General features: G+C 48.7%; 15 non-coding genes across 15 annotated transcripts; all 15 read left to right on the forward strand.

The window, feature by feature from the left end:
- The first annotated feature begins 618 nt into the window (after positions 1-618).
- On the forward strand, positions 619-692 carry TRNAI-AAU (transfer RNA isoleucine (anticodon AAU)). The gene has a single exon. It is a non-coding gene; the product is annotated as a tRNA-Ile (tRNA).
- Positions 693-1569: 877 nt separating this feature from the next.
- Positions 1570-1643, forward strand: TRNAI-AAU (transfer RNA isoleucine (anticodon AAU)). Its single transcript has one exon. It is a non-coding gene; the product is annotated as a tRNA-Ile (tRNA).
- Positions 1644-3010: 1367 nt separating this feature from the next.
- TRNAI-AAU (transfer RNA isoleucine (anticodon AAU)) lies at positions 3011-3084 on the forward strand. The gene has a single exon. It is a non-coding gene; the product is annotated as a tRNA-Ile (tRNA).
- A 166-nt stretch (positions 3085-3250) lies between these two features.
- Positions 3251-3324, forward strand: TRNAI-AAU (transfer RNA isoleucine (anticodon AAU)). Its single transcript has one exon. It is a non-coding gene; the product is annotated as a tRNA-Ile (tRNA).
- Positions 3325-4688: 1364 nt separating this feature from the next.
- Positions 4689-4762, forward strand: TRNAI-AAU (transfer RNA isoleucine (anticodon AAU)). Its single transcript has one exon. It is a non-coding gene; the product is annotated as a tRNA-Ile (tRNA).
- Positions 4763-4928: 166 nt separating this feature from the next.
- TRNAI-AAU (transfer RNA isoleucine (anticodon AAU)) lies at positions 4929-5002 on the forward strand. The gene has a single exon. It is a non-coding gene; the product is annotated as a tRNA-Ile (tRNA).
- A 5275-nt stretch (positions 5003-10277) lies between these two features.
- Positions 10278-10351, forward strand: TRNAI-AAU (transfer RNA isoleucine (anticodon AAU)). The gene has a single exon. It is a non-coding gene; the product is annotated as a tRNA-Ile (tRNA).
- Positions 10352-11223: 872 nt separating this feature from the next.
- On the forward strand, positions 11224-11297 carry TRNAI-AAU (transfer RNA isoleucine (anticodon AAU)). Its single transcript has one exon. It is a non-coding gene; the product is annotated as a tRNA-Ile (tRNA).
- A 1366-nt stretch (positions 11298-12663) lies between these two features.
- Positions 12664-12737, forward strand: TRNAI-AAU (transfer RNA isoleucine (anticodon AAU)). The gene has a single exon. It is a non-coding gene; the product is annotated as a tRNA-Ile (tRNA).
- A 1111-nt stretch (positions 12738-13848) lies between these two features.
- On the forward strand, positions 13849-13922 carry TRNAI-AAU (transfer RNA isoleucine (anticodon AAU)). The gene has a single exon. It is a non-coding gene; the product is annotated as a tRNA-Ile (tRNA).
- A 406-nt stretch (positions 13923-14328) lies between these two features.
- On the forward strand, positions 14329-14402 carry TRNAI-AAU (transfer RNA isoleucine (anticodon AAU)). The gene has a single exon. It is a non-coding gene; the product is annotated as a tRNA-Ile (tRNA).
- Positions 14403-14569: 167 nt separating this feature from the next.
- TRNAI-AAU (transfer RNA isoleucine (anticodon AAU)) lies at positions 14570-14643 on the forward strand. Its single transcript has one exon. It is a non-coding gene; the product is annotated as a tRNA-Ile (tRNA).
- A 1111-nt stretch (positions 14644-15754) lies between these two features.
- TRNAI-AAU (transfer RNA isoleucine (anticodon AAU)) lies at positions 15755-15828 on the forward strand. The gene has a single exon. It is a non-coding gene; the product is annotated as a tRNA-Ile (tRNA).
- Positions 15829-17194: 1366 nt separating this feature from the next.
- On the forward strand, positions 17195-17268 carry TRNAI-AAU (transfer RNA isoleucine (anticodon AAU)). Its single transcript has one exon. It is a non-coding gene; the product is annotated as a tRNA-Ile (tRNA).
- Positions 17269-17674: 406 nt separating this feature from the next.
- On the forward strand, positions 17675-17748 carry TRNAI-AAU (transfer RNA isoleucine (anticodon AAU)). Its single transcript has one exon. It is a non-coding gene; the product is annotated as a tRNA-Ile (tRNA).
- The last annotated feature ends 9676 nt before the right edge of the window (positions 17749-27424 follow it).

A 27424-nucleotide genomic window follows, 5' to 3' on the forward strand; every position in this document is an offset into this window, starting at 1 on the left:
ACGGGTTAAAAGAATGCAAGTAGCACCAAGTGCAAAAACTTTCTTTTTCAAACTGCATACCGGAACTCTCCCTGTAAGAACCTTCTTAGAGGAGCGTGGGTTTTATATGCCATGGGGGTCTCACTGCATTATTTGCAAAAAGCCGAAAACGATCGACCACGTTTTCCTTCACCGTTGGGAAGCGGTGTTCTTCTGGGATGTGTTGCAGAGGACAAACAAAAAAGAATTCCCACTAGACACGCATGGAATTAGGTACCTTGCGATAGACAACGAAGAAGGTGTACCTTTCGATCTAATCATGCTGACAGACCTGCACAGTATATGGCGCTCAAGAATGACTGGCTTCTACTGTGAACCGGATGCAAGACCAGCAAGGCTGTACTTTAGAGAGAGCATTGCTCGGTTAGTAGAAGTGGAAAAAACAAAAGAATGTCTTTCTCCCTGGGTAGCCAGGGTAGAAACCTTAGTCACACTATAGGAATTTTAAGTGACAACGTCAGTCAGAAGACGACTGATGGCTTTTAGCTCAATGTGTTGACAAATTGTATTGTAACCCAGTCTTGACTTTTCATGTGTTGTAAGTGTATTGTCGTTGCAAAACCGGAAAAAAAAAAAAAAGGCCTGCTAGCTCAGTCGGTTAGAGCGTCGTGCTAATAACGCGAAGGTCGTAGGTTCGATCCCTGCGCAGGCCACGATGTTTCTTTTTATGCATATGCCGATGGCTACCTTATTTTCTTGCATTTTATTTTCTTACGTGATCCACGTACGCATCCCTCTCTCTTCGCCGTCGCCGCCTACGCGAACGGAAAATGACTCGCCCTTGTCTTTTGGTTGGCCGCGCCATAGCTCTCACTCGGCCTGGTAACTCAGTCGGTTACAGCGTCGTGCTAATAACGCGAAGGTCGTAGGCAGGATCCCTGCGCAGGCCACAATGTTTCTTTTTATGCATATCCCGACCGCTACTTTCCTTATTTTTTACATTTTATTTTCATACGTGATCCACGTACGCATCCCTCTCTCTTCGCCGTTGCCGCCTACGCGCACGGAAAATGACTCGCCCTTGTCTTTTGGTTGGCCGCGCCATAGCTCTCAATCGGCCTGCTAGTTCAGTCGGTTAGAGCGTCGTGCTAATAACGCGAAGTTCGTAGGTAGGATCCCTGCGCGGGCCACGACGTTTCTTTTTATGCATATCCCGACGGCTACTTTCCTTATTTTTTACATTTTATTTTCTTACGTGATCCACGTACGCATCCCTCTCTCTTCGCCGCCTACGCGCACGGAAAATGACTCGCCCTTGTCTTTTGGTTGGCCACGCCATAGCTCTCACTCGGCCTGCTAGCTCAGTCGGTTAGACCGTCGTGCTAATAACGCGAAGGTCGTAGGTAGGATCCCTGCACAGGCCACAATGTTTCTTTTTGTGCATATCCCGACGGCTACCTTTTTTAGTTTTTACTTTTTATTTTCTTACGTGATCCACGTACGCATCCCTCTCTCTTCGCCGTCGCCACCTACGCGCACGGAAAATGACGCGCCCTTGTCTTTTGGTTGGCCGCGCCATAGCTCTCACTCGGCCTGCCAGCTCGGTCGGTTAGAGCGTCGTGCTAATAACGCGAAGGTCGTAGGTTCGATCTCTGCGCAGGCCACGATGTTTCTTTTTATGCATATGCCGATGGCTACCTTCCTTATTTTCTTGCATTTTATTTTCTTACGTGATCCACGTACGCATCCCTCTCTCTTCGCCGTCGCTACCTACGCGCACGGAAAATGACTCGCCCTTGTCTATTGGTTGGCCGCGCCATAGCTCTCACTCGGCCTGCCAGCTCGGTCGGTTAGAGCGTCGTGCTAATAACGCGAAGGTCGTAGGAAGGATCCCTGTGCAGGCCACGATGTTTCTTTTTATGCATATCCCGACCGCTAGCTTCCTTATTTTTTACATTTTATTTTCTTACTTGATCCACGTACGCATCCCTCTCTCTTCGCCGTCGCCACCTACGCGCACAGAAAATGACGCGCCCTTGTCTTTTGGTTGGCCGCACCATAGCTCTCACTCGGCCTGCTAGCTCAGTCGGTTAGAGCGTCGTCCTAATAAAGCCAAGGTCGTAGGCAGGATCCCTGCGCAGGCCACGATGTTTCTTTTTATGCATATCCCGACCGCTATTTTCCTTATTTTTTACATTTTATTTTCTTACGTGATCCACGTAGGCATCCCTCTCTCTTGGCCGTCGCCGCCTACACGCACGGAAAGTTACTCGCCCTTGTCTTTTGGTTGGCCGCGCCATAGCTCTCTTTCGGCCTGCTAGCTCAGCCGGTTAGAGCGTCGTGCAAATAACGCGAAGGTCGTAGCTTGGATTAATGTGCAGGCCACGATATTTCTTTTTATGCATATCCCGATGGCTACCTTCCTTATTTTTTACATTTTATTTTCTTACGTGATCCACGTACGCATCCCTCTCTCTTCGCCGTCGCCGCCTACGCGCACGGAAAATTACTCGCCCTTGTCTTTTGGTTGGCCGCGCCATAGCTCTCACTCGGCCTGCTAACTCAGTCGGTTAGAGCGTCGTGCTAATAACGCGAAGGTCGTAGGTAGGATCACTGCGCAGGCCACGATATTTCTTTTTATGCATATCCCGACCGCTACCTTCCTTATGTTTTACATTTTATTTTCTTGCGTGATCCACATAGGCATCCCTCTCTCTTCGTCGTCGCCGCCTACGCGCACGGAAAGTGACTCGCCCTTGTCTTTTGGTTGGCCGCGCCATACCTCTCACTCGGCCTGCTAGCTCAGTCGGTTAGAGCGTCGTGCAAATAACACGAAGGTCGTATCTTGGATCAATGCGCAGGCCACGATGTTTCTTTTTATGCATATCCCGATGGCAACCTTCCTTATTTTTCACATTTTATGTTCTTACGTGATCCACGTAGGCATCCCTCTCTCTTCGCCGTCGCCGCCTACGCGCACGGAAAATGACTCGCCCTTGTCTTTTGGTTGGCCGCGCCATATCTCTCAATCGGCCTGCTAGCTCAGTCGGTTAGAGCGTCGTGCTAATAACGCGAAGGTCGTAGGTTCGATCCCTGCGCAGGCCACGATGTTTCTTTTTATGCATATCGCGACCGCTACTTCCCTTATTTTTTACATTTTATTTTCTTACGTGATCCACGTACGCATCCCTCTCTCTTCGCCGTCACCGCCTACGCGCACGGAAAATGACTCACCCTTGTCTTTTGGTTGGCCGCTTTATAGCTCTCACTCGGCCTGCTAGCTCAGTCGGTTAGAGCGTCGTGCTAATAACGCGAAGGTCGTAGGTAGGATCCCTGCGCAGGCCACGATGTTTCTTTTTATGCATATCCCGATGGCTACCTTTTTTATTTTTTACATTTTATTTTCTTACGTGATCCACGTAGGCATCCCTCTCTCTTCGCCGTCACCGCCTACGCGCACGGAAAATGACTCGCCCTTGTCTTTTGGTTGGCCGCTTCATAGCTCTCAATCGGCCTGCAAGCTCAGTCGGTTAGAGCGTCGTGCTAATAACGCCAATGTCGTAGGCAGGATCCCTGCGCAGGCCACGATGTTTCTTTTTATGCATATCCCGACCGCTACCTTCCTTATTTTTTACATTTTATTTTCTTACGTGATCCACGTAGGCATCCCTCTCTCTTGGCCGTCGCCGCCTACACGCACGGAAAATGACTCGCCCTTGTCTTTTGGTTGGCCGCGCCATAGCTCTCACTCGGCCTGCTAGCTCAGTCGGTTAGAGCGTCGTGCTAATAACGCCAAGGTCGTAGTTGGATTCCTGTGCAGGCCACGATGTTTCTTTTTATGCATATTCCGATGGCTACCTTCCTTATTTTTTACATTTTATTTTCTTACGTGATCCACGTACGCATCCCTCTCTCTTCGCCATCGCCGCCTACGCACACGGAAAATGACGCGCCCCTGTCTTTTGGTTGGCCGCGCCATAGCTCTCACTCGGCCTGCTAGCTCAGTCGGTTAGAGCGTCGTGCTAACAATGCGAAGGTCGTAGGCAGGATCCCTGCGCAGGCCACGATGTTTCTTTTTATGCATATCCCGACCGCTACCTTCCTTATTTTTTACATTTTATTTTCTTACGTGATCCACGTAGGCATCCCTCTCTCTTCGCCGTCACCGCCTACGCGCACGGAAAATGACTCGCCCTTGTCTTTTGGTTGGCCGCTTCATAGCTCTCAATCGGCCTGCAAGCTCAGTCGGTTAGAGCGTCGTGCTAATAACGCCAATGTCGTAGGCAGGATCCCTGCGCAGGCCACGATGTTTCTTTTTATGCATATCCCGACCGCTACCTTCCTTATTTTTTACATTTTATTTTCTTACGTGATCCACGTAGGCATCCCTCTCTCTTGGCCGTCGCCGCCTACACGCACGGAAAGGGACTCGCCCTTGTCTTTTGGTTGGCCGCGCCATAGCTCTCACTCGGCCTGCTAGCTCAGCCGGTTAGAGCGTTGTGCAAATAACGCGAAGGTCGTAGCTTGGATCAATGTGCAGGCCACGATATTTCTTTTTATGCATATCCCGATAGCTACCTTCCTTATTTTTTAATTTTATTTTCTTACGTGATCCACGTACGCATCCCTCTCTCTTCGCCGTCGCCGCCTACGCGCACGGAAAATTACTCGCCCTTGTCTTTTGGTTGGCCGCGCCATAGCTCTCACTCGGCCTGCTAGCTCAATCGGTTAGAGCGTCGTGCTAATAACGCGAAGGTCGTAGGTAGGATCCCGGCGCAGGCCACGATATTTCTTTTTATGCATATCCCGACTGCTACCTTCCTTATTTTTTACATTTTATTTTCTTGCGTGATCCACGTACGCATCCCTCTCTCTTCGCCGTCGCCGCCTACGCGCACGGAAAATTACTCGCCCTTGTCTTTTGGTTGGCCGCGCCATAGCTCTCACTCGGCCTGCTAGCTCAGTCGGTTAGAGCGTCGTGCTAATAACGCGAAGGTCGTAGCTAGGATCCCTGCGCAGGCCACGATATTTCTTTTTATGCATATCCCGACCGCTACCTTCCTTATTTTTTACATTTTATTTTCTTGCGTGATCCACGTAGGCATCCCTCTCTCTCCGCCGTCGCCGCCTACGCGCACGGAAAGTGACTCGCCCTTGTCTTTTGGTTGGCCGCGCCATACCTGTCACTCGGCCTGCTAGCTCATCTGCTTCCGGCCACCGAGCGTGACGGACGCATGATGACGGGCTCCGTTGGAGCGGCTACAGCGGCCTATTCTGGCCGCGGAAACAGGACGATGGAACAGGAGGGCACCTACCAAGTTGTTCTGCCAGGTCTGCCAACAGGTCGTTATGTTTTAAATACAGTTTTTTTGCACGCTGATATCACGGCGCGACCGTACCGGATTGAAGATTTCCGTGACGCATTGGCACCGCATTCGCTTCTTCCGGATGTTATCGCCCTGGGGGCGTATCGCATGAGCCATGTCTGGGCTATCACCTTCAAGGACGCGGACGCGGTGAAGAAGATCTCGAGCATCGGGGAGCTGCGTGTAAAAAACCGGCGCTGTCTGGTGATTGACCCGGCGAACCAGGACGTTCGACTGAAGCTCCACTGGCTTCTACACAATGTGCCTGATGAGGACGTGCGTGTCGCCTTTGCGCCCTATGGAAAAGTTACCGAAGTAGCCCGGGAGCGCTGGCGTGTGCAAGGTATGACAGAGAAGGGATCAACCACCCGGCTTGTCACCCTCAAGTTGAAAGCGGGCGTGAAGTTGGATGACTTGCCACACCAGCTGAGCGTTGGCGGTGAGTTGGCGCTTGTCGTGGTACCAGGCAGACCCCCGCTGTGCCTTCGGTGTCGCGGTACGGGCCACATCCGCAAGGAATGTCGAGTCCCGCGTTGCGGAATCTGCCGACGCTTCGGGCACGAAGAAGACCAGTGTACTCGCACTTACGCGAGCATTACAGGCCCGGGAACCAGCGAGGACTCGTCCGAGATGCTGATGGACGAGACGGATGCTGAGGAAGCAGCCCGTGTGGGTGGACAACCACAGCGCCATACTCAGCCATCGTTCACGACTCTGGTGAAGCAGAAGGCGGGGCCCTCCGGCGCAACAGATGGTAGTGTACAGGCGCAGCATAAGCCTGAACAGGACGACGATGACAAGGCAAAGGAGGCGGCGAAAGCCGCGGACGCTAAAGAAAGCAGCGTGGAGACCCCCGGCATTGATACCATGGAGACGAACCAGGAAGCGGCGAGCACCATTGCTGGAAAACGTCCGCATGAAGAAAGCGGAGACGTCAAGCTGCAGCCAGGCGGTAGCGGCGATGAGCCTCCGCCGAAGGCAGGGGGAGTGAGACGCTCGTCTTTAAAACCGCGGCCGACCCTTCCGGCCGACCCGCGGAAGGCGGGGAAACAGCCTCCGTAGTAACACAGTGTCCTGGTCGGTGTCAGCGCCGGTTGTGTTGGTCGACCGGTGTCAAGAGGTCCTGGCAGTCGTGAGGAAGGCTACGTCAACCATGAAGGTAGGCACCATGCGGATAGAGGCGCTTCTTCTTCTAAGACATGGCTTTTAATCTTATTGCTCCACTTCGAGTTGCGACTTTGAACGTCAGAGGTCTGGGAGCAAGAAGGCGACAATACCAGCTTAATCGCCTTCTTCTGGATAACGATATTGACATAATTGCTTTACAAGAGTCGAAAATAGAGAGCCAAGAGCACACTGACCGCATGGTGTCTTCCTTTCAAGCAAACTTTCATATGTGCGTTTGTCATTCTGTTGGGACGTCAGGTGGGTGCCTTGTACTCATACGCAAGACGTTAAGAGTGAACGTAGAGTCTGTATTTGCATGCCCAAGTGGTCGCCTTTTGATTGCTGATTTCACATTTTCGAATTTTTGGTGGCGAATTGTTTGTGTATATGCTCCTAATGTAGAAAGCGAGCGTAAAATTTTCTTTGAATCACTTGAGCCATGGTTGAATGGCGACAAGTTTTTGCTTGTACTGGGAGACTTCAACTGTGTGTGCGCCGCAGCTGACAGAGTGAAGTTTAGGCCACTGAGAGACAAGAGCTCTGAAGTTTTGAATACTTTTCTGCATGAGTATGGTCTCGAGGATGTTGGCGATGTGTTTTCCACTGGGACCCACCCAGAATACACGCACTTTCAGCGGGAGAGCCATGCGAGACTAGACACAATGTATGTATCTGTCGATCTTATGCCGCTATGCTCAAATTATGACGTTAAACCTGTGCCTTTCAGTGATCATTGCCTCGTGAGCATGACTTTAGGAATGAAGGGCAGGAAATTGCGCTTTAACTGGCACTTATGGAAATTGAACAGAAAGCTTTTGGAGGATGAAGGGTTCATTATGCAAGTAAAGACCAAGCTAGACAAACTGCTAGACGCGCAGCCAGCTAGTTTTGCAACTGAATGGGAGGGGTTCAAAGAGTGGGTAAAAATGAAAGCAATAGAAAAGAGCAGCGTGGCTCGCTATAAAGAGAAAGAAAAAGAAAAAGAAATGAACGGGCAACTTGAATGGATGCTGAGCATGGAAAATAGCGCGCCGGGAACTTTCACGAAAGAAATACCGGAAGTGAAATGCCAGCTCGAAAGAATCGACGCCGATAGGTATGGGGCCGCCGTCATACGCGCAAGGTCTGAAAAATTGTGGGCTGGCGAAACGCCGACAAAACGAGCGCTATCAGACGAGAAAAGATACGCTTGCCAGAAAGAAATTAGGAGCATCCGATTTGACGGCCGGACTTCGGAAGATGCGAGAGACATTCAGTGTGCTATAGCCGAACATTTCACAGAACTTCTTAGCAATAAGCTCGAGACCATAGAAGGCTTCCATGTAGACTTCTTGAGGCTGGTGCCAAGACTAGATGATGAAATTAAGGAACGTCTTGAACTGCCTATAACTTTACAGGAGATAGAAAAAGCAATAGACGACCTACCATCTGGGAAAGCTCCTGGACCAGATGGGCTAAGTGCGGCCTTTTATAAAACCTTTAAGCTTCCTGTTGCACAGTGCATGCTCCATGTGATAACTGAGGCTTATGAGCGCAAACAGGTTCCATTGTCTTTCAATACGTCCCACATCGTTCTAATTCCCAAGACTGATGATCCGGAAGAACGACTGTTGGTGGGGTCATATCGACCGATTAGTCTCACCAACGTCGACTACAAAGTATTTATGAAGGTTCTAGCAAAAAGACTGCAGTCTGTGATCACGAAATTGGTAGGGTCTCATCAGACGTGTGGAATTAAAGGCCGTAGCATCGCTACAAATATACATGTCGCACGCAACGTATTAGAATGTGTCGATGCAGTTGGCGGTCAGATAGCAATGATGCAGCTCGACTTGGCGAAAGCCTTTGACTGCGTCTCCCACGAAATCCTTTTTTCCATCCTGGAACACTCCAAACTAGGTGACATTATAGTAGAGGGCGTAAAAATGGCCTACAAGAACTGTACGACCCGCATTATAGTTAATGGCGATCTCACTGACAAACTTCCTGTACGTTCTTCAGTAAGACAGGGATGCCCGCTTTCCCCCTTGCTTTTCGCAGTGTATTTAGAGCCACTATGCATGGCAATTATCAACTCTGACCGAATTTCAGGTTACAGACTGCAGTCATCACACGTGAAAGTACTCGCGTATGCTGACGATATAGCGGTTTTTTGCGCTGATAGACAGAGCATCTGTGAAGCGACAATTGTGATTGAAAAATTCTGCGCTCAGACTGGAAGTCAGATCAATTGGGGAAAAAGTTCCGGTTTTTGGCATGGCGAATGGGACGTAACACCGGGTTGTTTTTCTCGGCTTCGATGGTCCACCTTGCCAACGCGGTATCTAGGAGTACCTCTGGATTGTTATCGGGATCCCAGCTCGTACTGGAAAGAAGAAACTTCGAGAATGAAAGAGAAAGCGGTCGCGTGGCAAGGAAGACAGCTATCAATGTTTTCCCGTGCCTCTATCTGTAATGTCTTTTTGATTTCGAAGCTCTGGTATGTCATGAATGTGCTGTGTGCGACCCGAACAGCTATTCAAAAAATGCATCGTGTTTTTGCTGTTTTTGTTTGGGCGTCCACCTGGGAAAGAACCAGCCGAACTAACCTGTTTGTTTCCGTTAAAAGCGGAGGCCTTGGCCTGGCGCATCTTTTTTTGCGTCAAGTGGTCTCGCGATTTATGTTTTTGCGTGATCAAAGTGATCCCTTTCTAAGAACTGTTATGCAAGTACGCCTACAGAGACTGCTCCCTGGAAGGCTGGTCTCCTGTGATAACATGTGTGGTGCCGTGACAGGATACTTGCGCGAGGTTGTTCTGTCGTACAAGATGTTGGAAGTACGTTTCAGCCCTGAGTACCTATGCAATATTAATAAGAAAAAGCTGTACAAAGCGTTGGTTGACGTGATGTTGCCGGTACCCATTTATCGGACACCACACTTTGGAGGCCCAGGGCAAGATATTTTAAAAAGAATTAAGAACATGCCCGTTAGACCAGTTGTCAAAACCTTTTTTTTTAAACTGCATTCCGGTACGCTGCCTGTTAAAACCTGGCTGCATGATAAAGGGCTATTCGTGCCATGGACAACAAACTGCTTGTTATGCAGGAAGCCCGAGACAGTGGAACATGTCTTCCTAGAATGTTGGGATCCCATTTTTTACTGGGATGTCCTTCAGAGGACGATTAAAAAGGAACTCCCTTTAAATCCTTACGGCATCCGGTACTTACCAGTTGATAGTGAAGAAGTGCCCTACGACTTAATCATGCTCCTTGGCCTCCACAGTCTGTGGAAAACGCGAATGCAGGTGCGACATGCAGACATAAATACCAGTACCACACGTGAAAACTTCATCGAAAGTGTTCTTTATCTACGAGAATGTTTCAGGGCACGGACTGATCCACCAGAGTGGATACCACTACTTGATGAATTAGTCCAATTGAAAAGATTTTAGCGCCACTCGCGTCAGCCCAAGTGTGGCTGAAGTGTTTTATCATGCTACTTTGTGTTATGCGTCCAAAACGGCAATAAAGGAAAAAAAAAAAATCGGCCTGCTAGCTCAGTCGGTTAGAGCGTCGTGCATATAACGCGAAGGTCGTAGCTTGGATCAATGCGCAGGCCACGATGTTTCTTTTTATGCATATCCCGATGGCTACCTTCCTTATTTTTTACATTTTATTTTCTTACGTGATCCACGTACGCATCCCTCTCTCTTCGCCGTCACCGCCTACACGCACGGAAAATGACTCGCCCTTGTCTTTTGGTTGGCCGCTTCATAGCTCTCACTCGGCCTGCTAGCTCAGTCGGTTAGAGCGTCGTGCTAATAACGCGAAGGTCGTAGGTAGGATCCCTGCGCCGGCCGCGGTGTTTCTTTTTATGCATATCCCGACGGCTACCTTTTTTATTTTTTACATTTTATTTTCTTACGTGATCCACGTACGCATCCCTCTCTCTTCGCCGTCGCCGCCTACGCGCACGGAAAATGAGGCGCCCCTGTCTTTTGGTTGGCTGCGCCATAGCTCTCACTCGGCCTGCTAGCTCAGTCGGTTAGAGCGCCGTGCTAATAACGCGAAGGTCGTAGGCAGGATCCCTGCGCAGGCCACGATGTTTCTTTTTATGCATATCCCGACCGCTACCTTCCTTATTTTTTACATTTTATTTTCTTATGTGATCCACGTAGGCATCCCTCTCTCTTGGCCGTCACCGCCTACACGCACGGAAAGTGACTCGCCCTTGTCTTTTGGTTGGCCGCGCCATAGCTCTCACTCGGCCTGCTAGCTCAGCCGGTTAGAGCGTCGTGCAAATAACGCGAAGGTCGTAGCTTGGATCAATGTGCAGGCCACGATATTTCTTTTTATGCATATCCCGATGGCTACCTTCCTTATTTTTTACATTTTATTTTCATACGTGATCCACGTACGCATCCCACTCTCTTCGCTTTTGCCGCCTACGCGCACGGAAAATGACTCGCCCTTGTCTTTTGTTTGGCCGCGCGGCCTGCTAGCTCAGCCGGTTAGAGCGTCGTGCAAATAACGCGAAGGTCGTAGCTTGGATCAATGCGCAGGCCCCGATGTCTCTTTTTATGCATATCCCGCTGGCTACCTTCCTTATTTTTTACATTTTATTTTCTTACGTGATCCACGTACGCATCCCTCTCTCTTCGCCGTCACCGCCTACACGCACGGAAAATGACTCGCCCTTGTCTTTTGGTTGGCCGCTTCATAGCTCTCACTCGGCCTGCTAGCTCAGTCGGTTAGAGCGTCGTGCTAATAACGCGAAGGTCGTAGGTAGGATCCCTGCGCAGGCCACGGTGTTTCTTTTTATGCATATCCCGACGGCTACCTTTTTTATTTTTTACATTTTATTTTCCTACGTGATCCACGTACGCATCCCTCTCTCTTCGCCGTCGCCGCCTACGCGCACGGAAAATGACGCGCCCCTGTCTTTTGGTTGGCCGCGCCATAGCTCTCACTCGGCCTGCTAGCTCAGTCGGTTAGAGCGCCGTGCTAATAACGCGAAGGTCGTAGGCAGGATCCCTGCGCAGGCCACGATGTTTCTTTTTATGCATATCCCGACCGCTACCTTCCTTATTTTTTACATTTTATTTTCTTACGTGATCCACGTAGGCATCCCTCTCTCTTCGCCGTCACCGCCTACGCGCACGGAAAATGACTCGCCCTTGTCTTTTGGTTGGCCGCTTCATAGCTCTCAATCGGCCTGCAAGCTCAGTCGGTTAGAGCGTCGTGCTAATAACGCCAAGGTCGTAGGCAGGATCCCTGCGCAGGCCACGATGTTTCTTTTTATGCATATCCCGACCACTACCTTCCTTATTTTTTACATTTTATTTTCTTACGTGATCCACGTAGGCATCCCTCTCTCTTGGCCGTCACCGCCTACACGCACGGAAAGTGACTCGCCCTTGTCTTTTGGTTGGCCGCGCCATAGCTCTTACTCGGCCTGCTAGCTCAGCCGGTTAGAGCGTCGTGCAAATAACGCGAAGGTCGTAGCTTGGATCAATGTGCAGGCCACGATATTTCTTTTTATGCATATCCCGATGGCTACCTTCCTAATTTTTTACATTTTATTTTCTTACGTGATCCACGTAGGCATCCCTCTCTTTTCGCCGTCGCCGCCTACACACACGGAACGTGACTCGCCCTTGTCTTTTGGTTGCCCGCGCCATTGCTCTCACTCGGATTGCTACCTCAGCCGGTTAGAGCGTCGTGCAAATAACGCGAAGGTCGTAGCTTGGATCAATGCGCAGGCCACGATGTTTCTTTTCATGCATATCCCGACCGCTGCCTTCCTTATTTTTTACATTTTATTTTCTTACGTGATCCACGTACGCATCCCTCTCTGTGCGCCGTCGCCGCCTACGCGCACGGAAAATTGCTCGCCCTTGTCTTTTGGTTGGCCGCACCATAGCTCTCACTTTGCCTGCTAGCTCAGTCGGTTAGAGCGTCGTGCTAATAACGCGGAGGTCGTAGGCAGGATCCCTGCGCAGGCCACGATGTTTCTTTTTATGCATATCCCGACCGCTACTTTCCTTATTTCTTACATTTTATTTTCATACGTGATCCACGTACGCATCCCACTCTCTTCGCTTTTGCCGCCTACGCGCACGGAAAATGACTCGCCCTTGTCTTTTGGTTGGCCGCGCCATAGCTCTCAATCGGCCTGCTAGCTCAGTCGGTTAGAGCGTCGTGCTAATAACGCGAAGGTCGTAGGTAGGATCCCTGCGCAGGCCACGACGTTTCGTTTTATGCATATCCCGACGGCTACCTTCCTTATTTTTTACATTTTATTTTCTTACATGATCCACGTACGCATCCCTCTCACTTCGCCGTCGCCGGCTACGCGCACGGAAAATGACTCGCCCTTGTCTTTTGGTTGGCCGCGCGGCCTGCTAGCTCAGCCGGTTAGAGCGTCGTGCAAATAACGCGAAGGTCGTAGCTTGGACCAATGCGCAGGCCACGATGTTTCTTTTTATGCATATCCCGATGGCTACCTTCCTTATTTTTTACATTTTATTTTCTTACGTGATCCACGTACGCATCCCTCTCTCTTCGCCGTCGCCGCCTACGCACACGGAAAATGACGCGCCCCTGTCTTTTGGTTGGCCGCGCCATAGCTCTCATTCAGCCTGCTAGCTCAGTCGGTTAGAGCGTCGTGCTAACAATGCGAAGGTCGTAGGCAGGATCCCTGCGCAGGCCACGATGTTTCTTTTTATGCATATCCCGACCGCTACCTTCCTTATTTTTTACATTTTATTTTCTTACGTGATCCACGTAGGCATCCCTCTCTCTTCGCCGTCACCGCCTACGCGCACGGAAAATGACTCGCCCTTGTCTTTTGGTTGGCCGCTTCATAGCTCTCAATCGGCCTGCAAGCTCAGTCGGTTAGAGCGTCGTGCTAATAACGCCAATGTCGTAGGCAGGATCCCTGCGCAGGCCACGATGTTTCTTTTTATGCATATCCCGACCGCTAGCTTCCTTATTTTTAACATTTTATTTTCTTACGTGATCCACGTAGGCATCCCTCTCTCTTGGCCGTCGCCGCCTACACGCACGGAAAGGGACTCGCCCTTGTCTTTTGGTTGGCCGCGCCATAGCTCTCACTCGGCCTGCTAGCTCAGCCGGTTAGAGCGTTGTGCAAATAACGCGAAGGTCGTAGCTTGGATCAATGTGCAGGCCACGATATTTCTTTTTATGCATATCCCGATGGCTACCTTCCTTATTTTTTAATTTTATTTTCTTACGTGATCCACGTACGCATCCCTCTCTCTTCGCCGTCGCCGCCTACGCGCACGGAAAATTACTCGCCCTTGTCTTTTGGTTGGCCGCGCCATAGCTCTCACTCGGCCTGCTAGCTCAGTCGGTTAGAGCGTCGTGCTAATAACGCGAAGGTCGTAGGTAGGATCCCTGCGCAGGCCACGATATTTCTTTTTATGCATATCCCGACTGCTACCTTCCTTATTTTTTACATTTTATTTTCTTGCGTGATCCACGTAGGCATCCCTCTCTCTTCGCCGTCGCCGCCTACGCGCACGGAAAGTGACTCGCCCTTGTCTTTTGGTTGGCCGCGCCATAGCTCTCACTCGGGCTGCTAGCTCAGCCGGTTAGAGCGTCGTGAAAATAACGCGAAGGTCGTAGCTTGGATCAATGTGCAGGCCACGATATTTCTTTAGATGCATATCCCGACCGCTACCTTCCTTATTTTTTACATTTTATTTTCTTACGTGATGCACGTACGCATCCCTCTCTGTTCGCCGTCGCCGCCTTCGCGCACGGAAAATTGCTCGCCCTTGTCTTTTGGTTGGCCGCTCCATAGCTCTCGCTTTGCCTGCTAGCTCAGTCGGTTAGAGCGTCGTGCTAATAACGCGGAGGTCGTAGGTTCGATCCCTGCGCAGGCCGCGATATTTCTTTTTGTGCATATCCCGACGGCTACCTTCCTTATTTTTTTACATTTTATTTTCTTACGTGATCCACGTACGCATCCCTCTCTCCTCGCCGTCACCGCCTACACGCACGGAAAGTGACTCGCCCTTGTCTTTTGGTTGGCCGCGCCATTGCTCTAACTTTGCCTGCTAGCTCAGTCGGTTAGAGCGTCGTGCTAATAACGCGGAGGTCGTAGGTTCGATCCCTGCGCAGGCCGCGATGTTTCTTTTTGTGTATATCCCGACGGCTACCTTCCTTATTTTTTTACATTTTATTTTCTTACGTGATCCACGTACGCATCCCTCTCTCCTCGCCGTCACCGCCTACGCGCACGGAAAATGACTCGCCCTTGTCTTTTGGTTGGCCGCTTCATAGCTCTCAATCGGCCTGCAAGCTCAGTCGGTTATAGCGTCGGGCTAATAACGCCAAGGTTGTAGGCAGGATCCCTGCGCAGGCCACGACGTTTCGTTTTATGCATATCCCGACGGCTACCTTCCTTATTTTTTACATTTTATTTTCTTACATGATCCACGTACGCATCCCTCTCTCTTCGCCGTCGCCGGCTACGCGCACGGAAAATGACTCGCCCTTGTCTTTTGGTTGGCCGCGCGGCCTGCTAGCTCAGCCGGTTAGAGCGTCGTGCAAATAACGCGAAGGTCGTAGCTTGGATCAATGCGCAGGCCACGATGTTTCTTTTTATGCATATCCCGACCGCTACTTTCCTTATTTTTTACATTTTATTTTCATACGTGATCCACGTACGCATCCCTCTCTTCGCTTTTGCCGCCTACACGCACGGAAAGTGACTCGCCCTTGTCTTTTGGTTGGCCGCGCCATAGCTCTCACTCGGCCTGCTAGCTCAGCCGGTTAGAGCGTCGTGCAAATAACGCGAAGGTCGTAGCTTGGATCAATGTGCAGGCCACGATATTTCTTTTTATGCATATCCCGACGGCTACCTACCTTATTTTTTACATTTTATTTTCTTACATGATCCACGTACGCATCCCTCTCTCTTCGCCGTCGCCGCCTACGCGCACGGAAAATGACTCGCCCTTGTCTTTTGGTTGGCCGCGCCATAGCTCTCACTTGGCCTGCTAGCTCAGCCGGTTAGAGCGTCGTGCAAATAACGCGAAGGTCGTAGCTTGGATCAATGCGCAGGCCACGATGTTTCTTTTTATGCATATCCCGATGGCTACCTTCCTTATTTTTTACATTTTATTTTCTTACGTGATCCACGTACGCATCCCTCTCTCTTCGCCGTCGCCGCCTACGCGCACGGAAAATTACTCGCCCTTGTCTTTTGGTTGGCCGCGCCACAGCTCTCACTCGGCCTGCTAGCTAAGTCGGTTAGAGCGTCGTGCTAATAACGCGAAGGTCGTAGGTAGGATCCCTGCGCAGGCCACGATGTTTCTTTCTATGCATATCCCGACCGCTACCTTCCTTATTTTTTACATTTTATTTTCTTACGTGATCCACATAGGCATCCCTCTCTCTTCGCCGTCGCCGTCTACGCGCACGGAAAATGACTCGCCCTTGTCTTTTGGTTGGCCGCGCCATAGCTCTCACTCGGCCTGCTACCTCAGTCGGTTAGAGCGTCGTGCTAATAACGCGAAGGTCGTAGGTAGGATCCCTGCGCACGCCACGATGTTTCTTTTTATGCATGTCCCGACGGCTGCTTTCTTTATTTTTTATATTTTATTTTCTTACGTGATCCACGTACGCATCCCTCTCTCTTCGCCGTCGCCGCCTACGCGCACGGAAAATGACTCACCCTTGTCGTTTGGTTGGCCGCGCCATAGCTCTCTTTCGGCCTGCTAGCTCAGTCGGTTAGAGCGTCGTCCTAATAACGCGAAGGTCGTAGGCAGGATCCCTGCGCAGGCCACGATGTTTCTTTTTATGCATATCCCGACCGCTACCTTTCTTATTTTTTACATTTTATTTTATTACGTGATCCACGTACGCATCCCTCTTCCTTCGCCGTCGCCGCCTACGGGCACGGAAAATGACTCGCCCTTGTCTATTGGTTGGCCGCGCTATAGCTCTCACTCGGCCTGGTAGTTCAGTCGGTTAGAGCGTCGTGCTAATAACGCCAATGTCGTAGGCAGGATCCCTGCGCAGGCCACGATGTTTCTTTTTATGCATATCCCGACCGCTACCTTCCTTATTTTTTACATTTTATTGTCTTACGTGATCCACGTAGGCATCCCTCTCTCTTGGCCGTCGCCGCCTACACGCACGGAAAGTGACTCGCCCTTGTCTTTTGGTTGGCCGCGCCATAGCTCTCACTCGGCCTGCTAGCTCAGCCGGTTAGAGCGTCGTGCAAATAACGCGAAGGTCGTAGCTTGGATCAATGTGCAGGCCACGATATTTCTTTTTATGCATATCCCGACGGCTACCTACCTTATTTTTTACATTTTATTTTCTTACATGATCCACGTACGCATCCCTCTCTCTTCGCCGTCGCCGCCTACGCGCACGGAAAATGACTCGCCCTTGTCTTTTGGTTGGCCGCGCCATAGCTCTCACTTGGCCTGCTAGCTCAGCCGGTTAGAGCGTCGTGCAAATAACGCGAAGGTCGTAGCTTGGATCAATGCGCAGGCCACGATGTTTCTTTTTATGCATATCCCGATGGCTACCTTCCTTATTTTTTACATTTTATTTTCTTACGTGATCCACGTACGCATCCCTCTCTCTTCGCCGTCGCCGCCTACGCGCACGGAAAATTACTCGCCCTTGTCTTTTGGTTGGCCGCGCCACAGCTCTCACTCGGCCTGCTAGCTAAGTCGGTTAGAGCGTCGTGCTAATAACGCGAAGGTCGTAGGTAGGATCCCTGCGCAGGCCACGATGTTTCTTTCTATGCATATCCCGACCGCTACCTTCCTTGTTTTTTACATTTTATTTTCTTACGTGATCCACATAGGCATCCCTCTCTCTTTGCCGTCGCCGCCTACGCGCACGGAAAATGACTCGCCCTTGTCTTTTGGTTGGCCGTGCCATAGCTCTCACTCGGCCTGCTACCTCAGTCGGTTAGAGCGTCGTGCTAATAACGCGAAGGTCGTAGGTAGGATCCCTGCGCACGCCACGATGTTTCTTTTTATGCATGTCCCGACGGCTGCCTTCGTTATTTTTTATATTTTATTTTCTTACGTGAGCCACGTACGCATCCCTCTCTCTTCGCCGTCGCCGCCTACGCGCACGGAAAATGACTCACCCTTGTCTTTTGGTTGGCCGCGCCATAGCTCTCTTTCGGCCTGCTAGCTCAGTCGGTTAGAGCGTCGTGCTAATAACGCGAAGGTCGTAGGCAGGATCCCTGCGCAGGCCACGATGTTTCTTTTTATGCATATCCCGACCGCTACCTTTCTTATTTTTTACATTTTATTTTCTTACGTGATCCACGTACGCATCCCTCTTCCTTCGCCGTCGCCGCCTACGCGCACGGAAAATGACTCGCCCTTGTCTATTGGTTGGCCGCGCCATAGCTCTCACTCGGCCTGCTAGTTCAGTCGGTTAGAGCGTCGTGCTAATAACGCCAAGGTCGTAGGTAGGATCCCTGTGCAGGCCACGATGTTTCTTTTTATGCATATCCAGACCGCTACTTTCCTTATTTTTTACATTTTATTTTCTTACGTGATCCACGTACGCATCCCTCTCTCTTCGCCGTCACCGCCTACGCGCACGGAAAATGACTCGCCCTTGTCTTTTGTTTGGCCGCTTCATAGCTCTCAATCGGCCTGCAAGCTCAGTCGGGTAGAGCGTCGTGCTAATAACGCGAAGGTCGTAGGTAGGATCCCTGCGCGGGCCACGATGTTTCTTTTTATGCATATCCCGACGGCTACCTTCCTTATTTTTTACATTTTATGTTCTTACGTGATCCACGTAGGCATCCCTCTCTCTTGGCCGTCGCCGCCTACGCGCACGGAAAATGACTCGCCCTTGTCTTTTGGTTGGCCACGCCATTGCTCTCACTCGGCCATTCTGCTTCCGGCAGCCGAGCTGAGCGGTCGGCAGAATCATGGGCTCCAGTGGAGCAGCGACAGCGGCCACTTTTGGCCGCGGAAACAGGCTCAACGATGATAATAATAATAATAATAATAATCTTTATTACATCCAGTCATGTCATTGTTACAGATCCAGCCCGCATAAGCAACATTGCTTGTGTGCGAGGCTGGGCAGTCAGCTGGTAGTACTGATATGTGTACAAATAAATGAATAAAGAGAATATAGGAGAAAAATGATATTGCAAAAGTGAACAAAAGATATTATTTGAACAAAAGAAATTATTGCATCAACAGGGAAAAAAAAAGTACACATTGACATTAGAGATGACTTCGCAATCAGGTTCGCATGCTTCAAATCCCGAAGAAAACATCAAAGAATATGGACATTACGTATCACCCATGACCTTAAATGTGATTTTATTTGTTTAAATGTTCCCGCGATATCATTCTCCTTCAATTTATTAAAATTAACCGCCACGTAGAAAGCACGAGTTCTCTTGCCGTAGTTTGTGTACACGCGAGGTACCACATATTTTTCTGTCTGACGTAAGCTGCGAGATTTCACGTTCAAGTTTTTGAATTTAACAGAAAAATAACTTTTGCACATGGCGTCGAACAAAACTTGTCGCTCGACAAACAACATGTCTGACTGGTACATGCTCAGCAAGAGATCTTCTCCGTGACCAAGTGTGCCATGCGAGAGGCTATAGGCAATTTTTTTTAGGATGCGGATAATTATATTAAGTCTACTAGAAGAAGCAAAGCCATAAATATTTATTCCGTACTTTATGATCGATTCCCCAAGTGCCTTGTAAACCATTTTACGAATATTTACATCACAGAAAGATTTTAGGGCATACAAATGAGCGCACACAGCACGTAAGCGCTTTGCGAGCTCTTGAATGTGGACATTCCATGACAATGTGTCGTCGAAGTGTAGCCCCAGGTATTTTGTTCTATTTACCAGAGCTACCGGAGGACATGAGTATGCAAGGCAGTCACTGGTGTGGAGATAAACAGGGGAAATATCCGTGACTGCTTTATATGGGCAGTGAAAACACATCATATTAGTCTTCGATTTATTAATGAACATTTTGTTATTAATGAACCAATCAAGTAGTTTACAGACATCATACTGTAACACTTTAGCGGCTTCGCTCGAAAGTTTGTTCGATACAACCAAAGCCGTGTCATCAGCGTATAAATAAATTTTTGATTTTAGTGGTAAGCAAGCAAGATCATTCATGTAAATGTTAAACAAAAGCGGTCCCAATACGGACCCTTGCGGTACCCCCGATTTAACACGCAATAAAGAACTATAGGACTCCGCCACACGGACACACTGTCGTCTACCTGTTAAATAATTTTTAAAAAATTAGTAATACGGGCCTCTGAAACCACATCTGCTTAGTTTTGATAGTAACTGTACATGATCTAATGTGTCAAATGCTCGTTATAAATCAAAGAAAAGAGTCAAAACAACATTGTTTTTATCGATTTCGTTACAGATATAGTCGTTAAAATCTTCCAACAGACCCACAGTACTCTGTCCCGGGCGAAAGCCAAACTGCGCTGGGTAATAAGGCTAAACTTTTCACAGAATGAGGCCATATTAAAATAGACTATTTTTTCCAATATGCTTCCCAAAGACGAAAGAATTGAAATTGGTCAGTAATTCTCGTAAAGTTTTCGAGATCCTTTCTTATAAAGAAGTCTCACAATGGTAACTTTCATGTTTTCATGTATCTGACCGGTTTTTAATGTTTCATTTAGGATGTAAAGTAGTGTTGATTTGAGCACATCGAAATTCGCAGCTATATCTCTTATCCTAATTTTATCAAAACCTGGAGATTTTGTTAAACTCATGGATCGTATAATATCCCACAATTCTGCTTCATCAACAGTAGGCAGAAAAGCAGAATGAATGTTAGAGAACGTCACATTGTTTCGGATATTTGCCGGTATGCACCCATTTGTAATGTTGTTTACTGATTCGATAAAGTGTTTGTTAAAATCATTCACTATCTGAACCGCAGGTGACTCGAGAAAGGCGTCAGAAGAGTATTATCAATACTCTTTTTTGCAGGTCTCCCTATTAGAGTGTTAACCAAGTTCCATGTTTTACCGGTATTACGACTGCAAGCTGCAAACCTGCCTGAGTGGTAGCGCTTCTTAGCTAGTCTTATTTTAGCGTTTACTTTGTTTCTCATCTGCCTAAATTCTTCTCTTGCAAGAGCGTCCCCGGGTTTATCTTGGCATTTTCTAAGGAGCTTGCTTTTAACGCTGCGAAGCTCCATTATTTCGTTATCAATCCACGGGCTATCTTTATTTCTTTTTTGAAGCTTTATTTTCTTTTCGGAGCAAAGGTAAATTTCTCTAAAGGCCTCTACAAACAGTTCGTAAGCCTTTAAGTGGCTGTGCCGCGTTAATGAATCCCAGTTGAATGTTCTCACACGTTTATCTACTTCATTAGAATTCAAAACATATTTCTCTACAACCTTTGTTTCAGTCAAAGCAGCAGCATCTCCTGAAACTGCTATAGCGATAAAGTAGTGGTCCGCTACTTTTTCCTTAATAACACAGCCAAATGAATTATATTTGCTCATTTTTGTGCTGATATGGTCTATACACGACCTTGTTAAACGATCACGGAGAATTTCCTCTCGTGTATAACTCTGAATTTTGTTTTCGAGTCCGTAGCTTGCCAATAGTGTTAAGTAATCAGATGTTGCAGGCTCATTTGCTGTAAAAATGTCTATATTAACATCACCGGCCAAAATAATGCTGCTTCTGTCTGCGTACTTTCTGAGGAAGCTTGCCAAATCGTCTAGAAATGTATTTAGGTTAGTGCTCGGTGGCCTATAAACAGCACATACTGTAAATTCCAGATCTGCTTTAGTCATTAGTACAGTAACTACTTCAGCATCTTGAAAATCAAAGGACACTCGTTCACAGTGCCAATCACTTTTTACATAGACCGCTATGCCACCACCTCTTTTGTTATCCCTGCACAAAAAGACAGACTGAAAACCACGCAGTGTGAAATGAGTGCATTCGTCTTTTGAAATATTGATTTCGGTTAAAATTAAAACATGTAATGATGGGAGTGCTTCAGCTAGGTGAATTTTTAGCATGTCCCAGTGTTTGCGCAGGCTTCTCACATTCACATGGATTAGCTCAAGCAATAAGCTGCTAGAAAGATCTGACGCCCACTCGTCTCACTGATAACCATTGTTCAGTTGAGTGTACTTGGTCAATCATTTTAGATTATTTTATGTAAGCCTTGTTCATTGTCAATGCGTAACACTGACGCTCCTTCGCATTTTCTTACAAGTATTCTGCCATTGCGCACCCAGACGAAGCGATATTGTTTATCTTTCGCCAGATTCTTTGTCATCCATAGCAGTTTCTTCATTCGGCAAGTTAGATTATCGTTCAAGTATATCTTTTCTCCCTTCAGTCTGTTCCTCCTTTCAATCCAACGCTCTTTTGTTTCACTCCTTGAAAATCGCACCAAAATAGGTGGGACAGAGTTAGCTTTGCCTTTGATTCTGTGCACGGCTTCAATGTCGTCGTGACTGGGCCTAGGAAGTTCGAGTTTGGTTGCAACAGATTCCACCACCTTTCGTAGGTCCTCGTTATCAGTCACTTTAACACCATGGATTTCTAAATTGCTTTTTCGTGAGTACCGTTCAAGATCAGCTACTGCTTGCTCCATATTCGACAGCCTGTCTGATTTGGCCAGAAGCTCGGCTTCCAGTTTAGTTACTTTTTTGTTTGTTTCCTTAAGTTCCTTTCTATGCTCCTCCAACTTTTGCAGCATTGTGTCATAATTAGATGAAAGCAATCCCAATGATGTCTCAATACCCTGCATTGCCGTCCACTGCGCCAGCATTTCCTGGTTGGAAGCCTCGAGCTTGTCCAACTGCACGTCTTGCCGCCTTTCTAACACATCTAGTCGACTCAGTACGACATCAATTTTGGCCAGTACATGTGTCAGTGACAGCTCGACCGATACATCTGTTGCTCTATCCTTATGGGTTACGCCGTCACCGTTTCCAGTTGGCAATCGCGATGCACGATTTACACAAGTCAGACACACCCACTGTTGTTTTTCCTTAGTGGAAAAGTTTTTCAAGTTCGTTTTCGTAACCCCCGAGCACTTTCCTGCATGATACCGATTGTCGCACTCGGCACATGTGAGGCTCTGCAAAACATCAGCAATCCATTTCATGCACGCAAGGCAATCAAACTCAGCCATCATGGAAACACTGATGCAGTCCAGCGGAGAAGTATGCAACAATAAAATAAGCAATAATACCTAATTAGGCATTCTCACCTATAAAGCAAAGAAGCGGTCAGACTCCACTCTGCAAGTACTCCGCCGGACTGCAACCGAGGCCCAGTAGGCAGCGCCTTTATATCCTGCTGGTTCCGGCATCCAGCGATAGATGGACACTTTCCCCAGATAACGCAGTTGAAATCACGGCCATATCTTGCTTCCGAAGATGCTTTGCCTGCGGTGCCTTGTGACGACACGTGCTCAGTCCTTTCTTTTCCCTTTCGGCCGGGAAAGCTTGGTTTGGACGATCCTTGCTGCTTCAACGTCGGCGTTTCCTATAAAGCAAAGAAGCGGTCAGTCTCCACTCTGCAAGTACTCCGCCGGACTGCGGATTATGCTTTTAGGATTATGCTTAAAGGATTATAAGGATTATGCTTTTATTTTGCCGCAGCTGCCTAAAGGACAACTGGTGATTAACACCGTCTTTTTGCACGGTGATGTACGTGCGAGGCCGTACAAGGTGGAGGATTTCAGGGATGCCCTTCTGCCGACGGGCCTGCTGCCTGATGTGGTATACATAGGGGCTTACCAAATCAAACATGTCTGGGCAGTGACCCTCTGCGATGAAGCTGCAACGAAAAAGCTGCTTGCCCTGAAGGAACTTCAAGTGAAGGGACGACGGTGCCTCATCGTTGACCCGCAGGACCAACAGGTGAAGCTTAGGCTTCACTGGCTGCTCTACAGCGTTGCCGACGAGGACGTCCGGACGGCTTTCGCGGCTTTCGGCAAGGTGGAGGAGGTGAGCCGGGAACGGTGGCGCGTTGAAGGCATGGGAACCAAGACCTCAACCACCAGGACCGTGCTTCTCAAGCTGAAGCCAGCATGAAGGTGGAAGATCTCCCCCATCAGATCCGCGTTGGTGGAGAGTTAGCCTTGGTTGTCGTTCCCGGTCGACCGATGCAGTGCCTGCGCTGCCACGGCACGGGACACGTCCGCCGTGAGTGCAGAGTCCCACGTTGTACCCGGTGCAGATGTTTCGGCCACGTCAACGCTGAATGCGTGAAGTCCTATGCCGCTGTGACCGGCCCACCAGCGAATGATGTTGCGGCAGAGCACCTCATGGACGTGGCCGAGGCGGAGGACGCGGCTAAAGGAACCGGTGACATGGTGTCGACAGCGATAAGTAGTGGGACGACGATTCTGGAGGCAGACGGCAACGTGGCTCAGGCCACTCATAAGCCAAGTAAGGCGGAACGGGATGCTACGACTGAGGGGCAGGCGACGGGAAGCGTCAGTGAAGACGCACCTGAAGACGCGACCGCAATGCAGCAGGACGAGAGCGTCACCGACGACGACCATACTGGGGCTCTTGCTGCCTCTGTCAAGCGCACCCACGACCAGACGAAGGACCGCGAGGATCGGGCAACCAGCACCAGTGAGGGACCGCCGACGAAGACGCCTCATGGGAGGCGGTTGGGCTACAAGCCAAAGCCCAATGTACCGCTTGAAAAGAAGCCTGCCGACAAAGCGGTCACGTCTAAGGACACCAACAAGCCGGGAGGTCCCGGAGGCGGCTAGCCGAGGGCTAGTCGTGAGCGGTAAGCACCATGCTCCGGGCCTACTTTTCTTTTAGATCAAGATGGCTCAAATACCGTCCCTTAGGTTTGCCACATTAAACGTGAGAGGGCTGGCGGCTAGTCGTAGGCAAAGTCAGGTCCTACGGTTGGTCGCTGACCACGAGATAGACGTACTAGCCGTCCAGGAATAAGGTTGAAGGAGAGGAGGCGACCGGGAGCATGGTGCGACGTTTCACGACTAGGTATTTTGCGGTGGTTAGCCATGCGGTAGGCACGGCTGGAGGGTGCGTTCTTCTTGTGAAGAAGCTGCCTGAACTGCAGATTCAAAGCATTTTTTCGTGTCAGTCAGGAAGGATTGTTCTTTGTGATATTGTTATGCGTGACACTGAGTTCCGCGTTATATGCGTATATGCGCCGAATTCAGTAGATGAGCGCGTCCGTTTTTTTTCGAACCTTTCACAATATGTATGTTGTAATATGCGAGTGATGCTGTTAGGTGACTTTAATTGTGTGTTAAGTGCTGGAGACAGAGTCAATAATACAGGTGTGCGTGACCGAAGCAGTGAAGTGTTATCAAATTTAATTAATGAAAATGAACTCGATGATGTATTTGAATGTCTGGAAGGGGGGTGTGAAGTGACTTTTACACGTTTTCAGGGCAGCAGCCATGCGCGTTTGGACCGAATTTACATTTCATTGGATACAATTCCGAGATGCCACAGTTATTGTGTAGTACCAGTGTCGTTTTCAGATCACTGCCTGGTGAAATGTAACGTAGGTATAATGAAAAGGAGACATGTATTTAACTGGGATATGTGGAAAATGAATGCCTTGTTACTAAATGACCAGCCCTTTTTACAGGTAGTACGGGATGCGGTTAATGAAGTTCAATGTGATGTTGCGGGAACAATCGTCGACAAGTGGAAAAGTTTTAAACAAAAGATTAAAATGAAAGCGATAGAAAGATCCAGTTGTAAAAAATTCGAGAAAGAAATGAAAGAAAAGGGTTTAAGAACACTGCTTGGGCAGCTGCTAACGCTTGAGTGCAAAGAGCCTGGTGCGTACAAAGACGATGTGCGAAACGTCAAAGAAAAACTTGAACTGTTTGACAAGGAACGCTATCAAGGTGCCATCGTGCGAGCACGAGCAGATGCACTAGCGGCAGGGGAGACGCCCACGAAAAGGGCGCTCGGTTTAGAGAAGGCGTATGGACGAAGAAACCATGTCGACCAGATTTTAGTGAATGGGAATGTCGTTGACGACAGTGATAGCATTCGTCAAGCCTTCTTTGAGCACTACTAGTCGCTTTTTGCATTTCAGGAAGTGAATGTTGACGGTTTTAAAGCAGGTTTTCTGCATCGCATGCCACGTTTGAGTGATGATGGTAAAAAGCGATTAGAAGAAAAAATAATGGAGAGGGAAGTCGAAAAGGCAATCGACGATTTGAACATGGGTAAATCACCGGGACCTGATGGACTCAGCGCAGGTCTATATAAGTCTTTTAAAAGAGAGCTGGCGCCTTTGCTAGCACACGTATTTAATGATGCATACGAGAAGAAATCGTTACCACCTTCCTTCGGAAAAACGCACACCATTCTAATACCGAAGAGCGATCAAATAGACAAACTCAGACTCGTGTCATCCTACAGACCGATTTCACTAACAAACGTCGATTATAAAATATTTATGAAGGTTTTAGCTAGCAGGCTTCAAGGCGTCATCAAGGAAATAGTCGCAGACCATCAAACTTGTGGCATCAAAGGGCGATCTATTTATCAAACATCCATAAGATGCGATGTGTGCTTGAGTGCAGTGACGTCACCGGTGGCGGTGTTGCAGTTCTTCAGCTCGACCAAGAGAAAGCGTTCGATTGTGTCGCTCACGTTATTTTGTTTGCCATCTTAGATCATGTTAATGTCGGTTCCATCATCACTGAGGGCTTGGCCTTGGCGTACCAGAATTGCACAACAAGATTAATTGTAAATAAGTCTCTGGGGGCCCCCATTAACATCATGCGTTCAGTGCGCCAAGGCTGCCCCCTCAGCCCGCTGTTATTTGCTATCTACGTAGAAGCAATGTGTGTAGCAATTAATGAAAATGACGGAATGCGGGGTTTCAGATTGGCAGCGACAGAAGTGAGGTTGCTTGCATATGCAGACGACATTGCAGTGTGTTGCACTGACCAACCGAGCGTAACGGAAACAATATCTGTAGTAAAGCATTTTTGTGCCGTAACGGGTAGCAGAGTAAACTGGGGCAAATCGCTAGGGCTGTGGCACGGGGACTGGTTTTCTGCACCCGACTGTTTCGCGAACGTGAACTGGGTGAGAACTCCGACAAGGTATCTGGGTGTTCCCCTAGACAGGTACAATAGCAGCGACGCATACTGGAGGAACCAAACCAAAGAACTGTAAGAAAAAGTAGATAAATGGAAAGGTAATAACCTGTCCATTTTTGCAAGAGCGACAGTTTGTAACGCGTTTTTTATTACTAAGTTATATTACGTCCTGCAAACACTGTATTGTTCTAGAGTAAATGTGCAAAGGCTGCACAGAGTGTTTGCGGTTTTCATCTGGGGATCAACATGGGAACGGTGCAGCCGAACAAATTTGTTCAGAAGAGTGAAGGATGGGGTTGTGGGGCTGGCGCATCCTTTTGTTCGTCAAGTTGTAAACCGATTTTTGTTTTTTCGCGATGTGCGCGACCCTTTTCTGCGCACCGTATGTCAGCTAAGGTTGAGTAACGCCTTGCCGGCACATGTTGTTAGCACGGCTAGCATGACGGGAACGCTGCGTGGTTATTTCAAGGAAGTGGCCGACAGTGTACACTTCCTTTCTGTTCGTTTTACAAATGATTATCTTTGTGAAGTGAAAAGGAAAATATTGTATAGAGATGTATGCGACATAGTGTTCCCAGTGCCCTTATACAGATGCATATACAGTGGAGGGCCAGGACAGGACGTACTTAAACGAGTAAAACATATGCAGGTGCCACCAGGGGTAAAGACCTTCTTCTTTAAGCTACACACCGGAACGCTCTCCGTGAAGACGTTTCTGGAGGAAAGGGGTTGTCTCGTACCTTGGGGGTCGCACTGCTTGATATGCAAGAAGCCCGAAAATATAGATCACGTTTTCCTACATT

The sequence above is a fragment of the Dermacentor andersoni genome, chromosome 8, assembly GCF_023375885.2.
Source record: "Dermacentor andersoni chromosome 8, qqDerAnde1_hic_scaffold, whole genome shotgun sequence".
Classification (NCBI taxonomy): Eukaryota; Metazoa; Arthropoda; class Arachnida; order Ixodida; family Ixodidae; genus Dermacentor; species Dermacentor andersoni.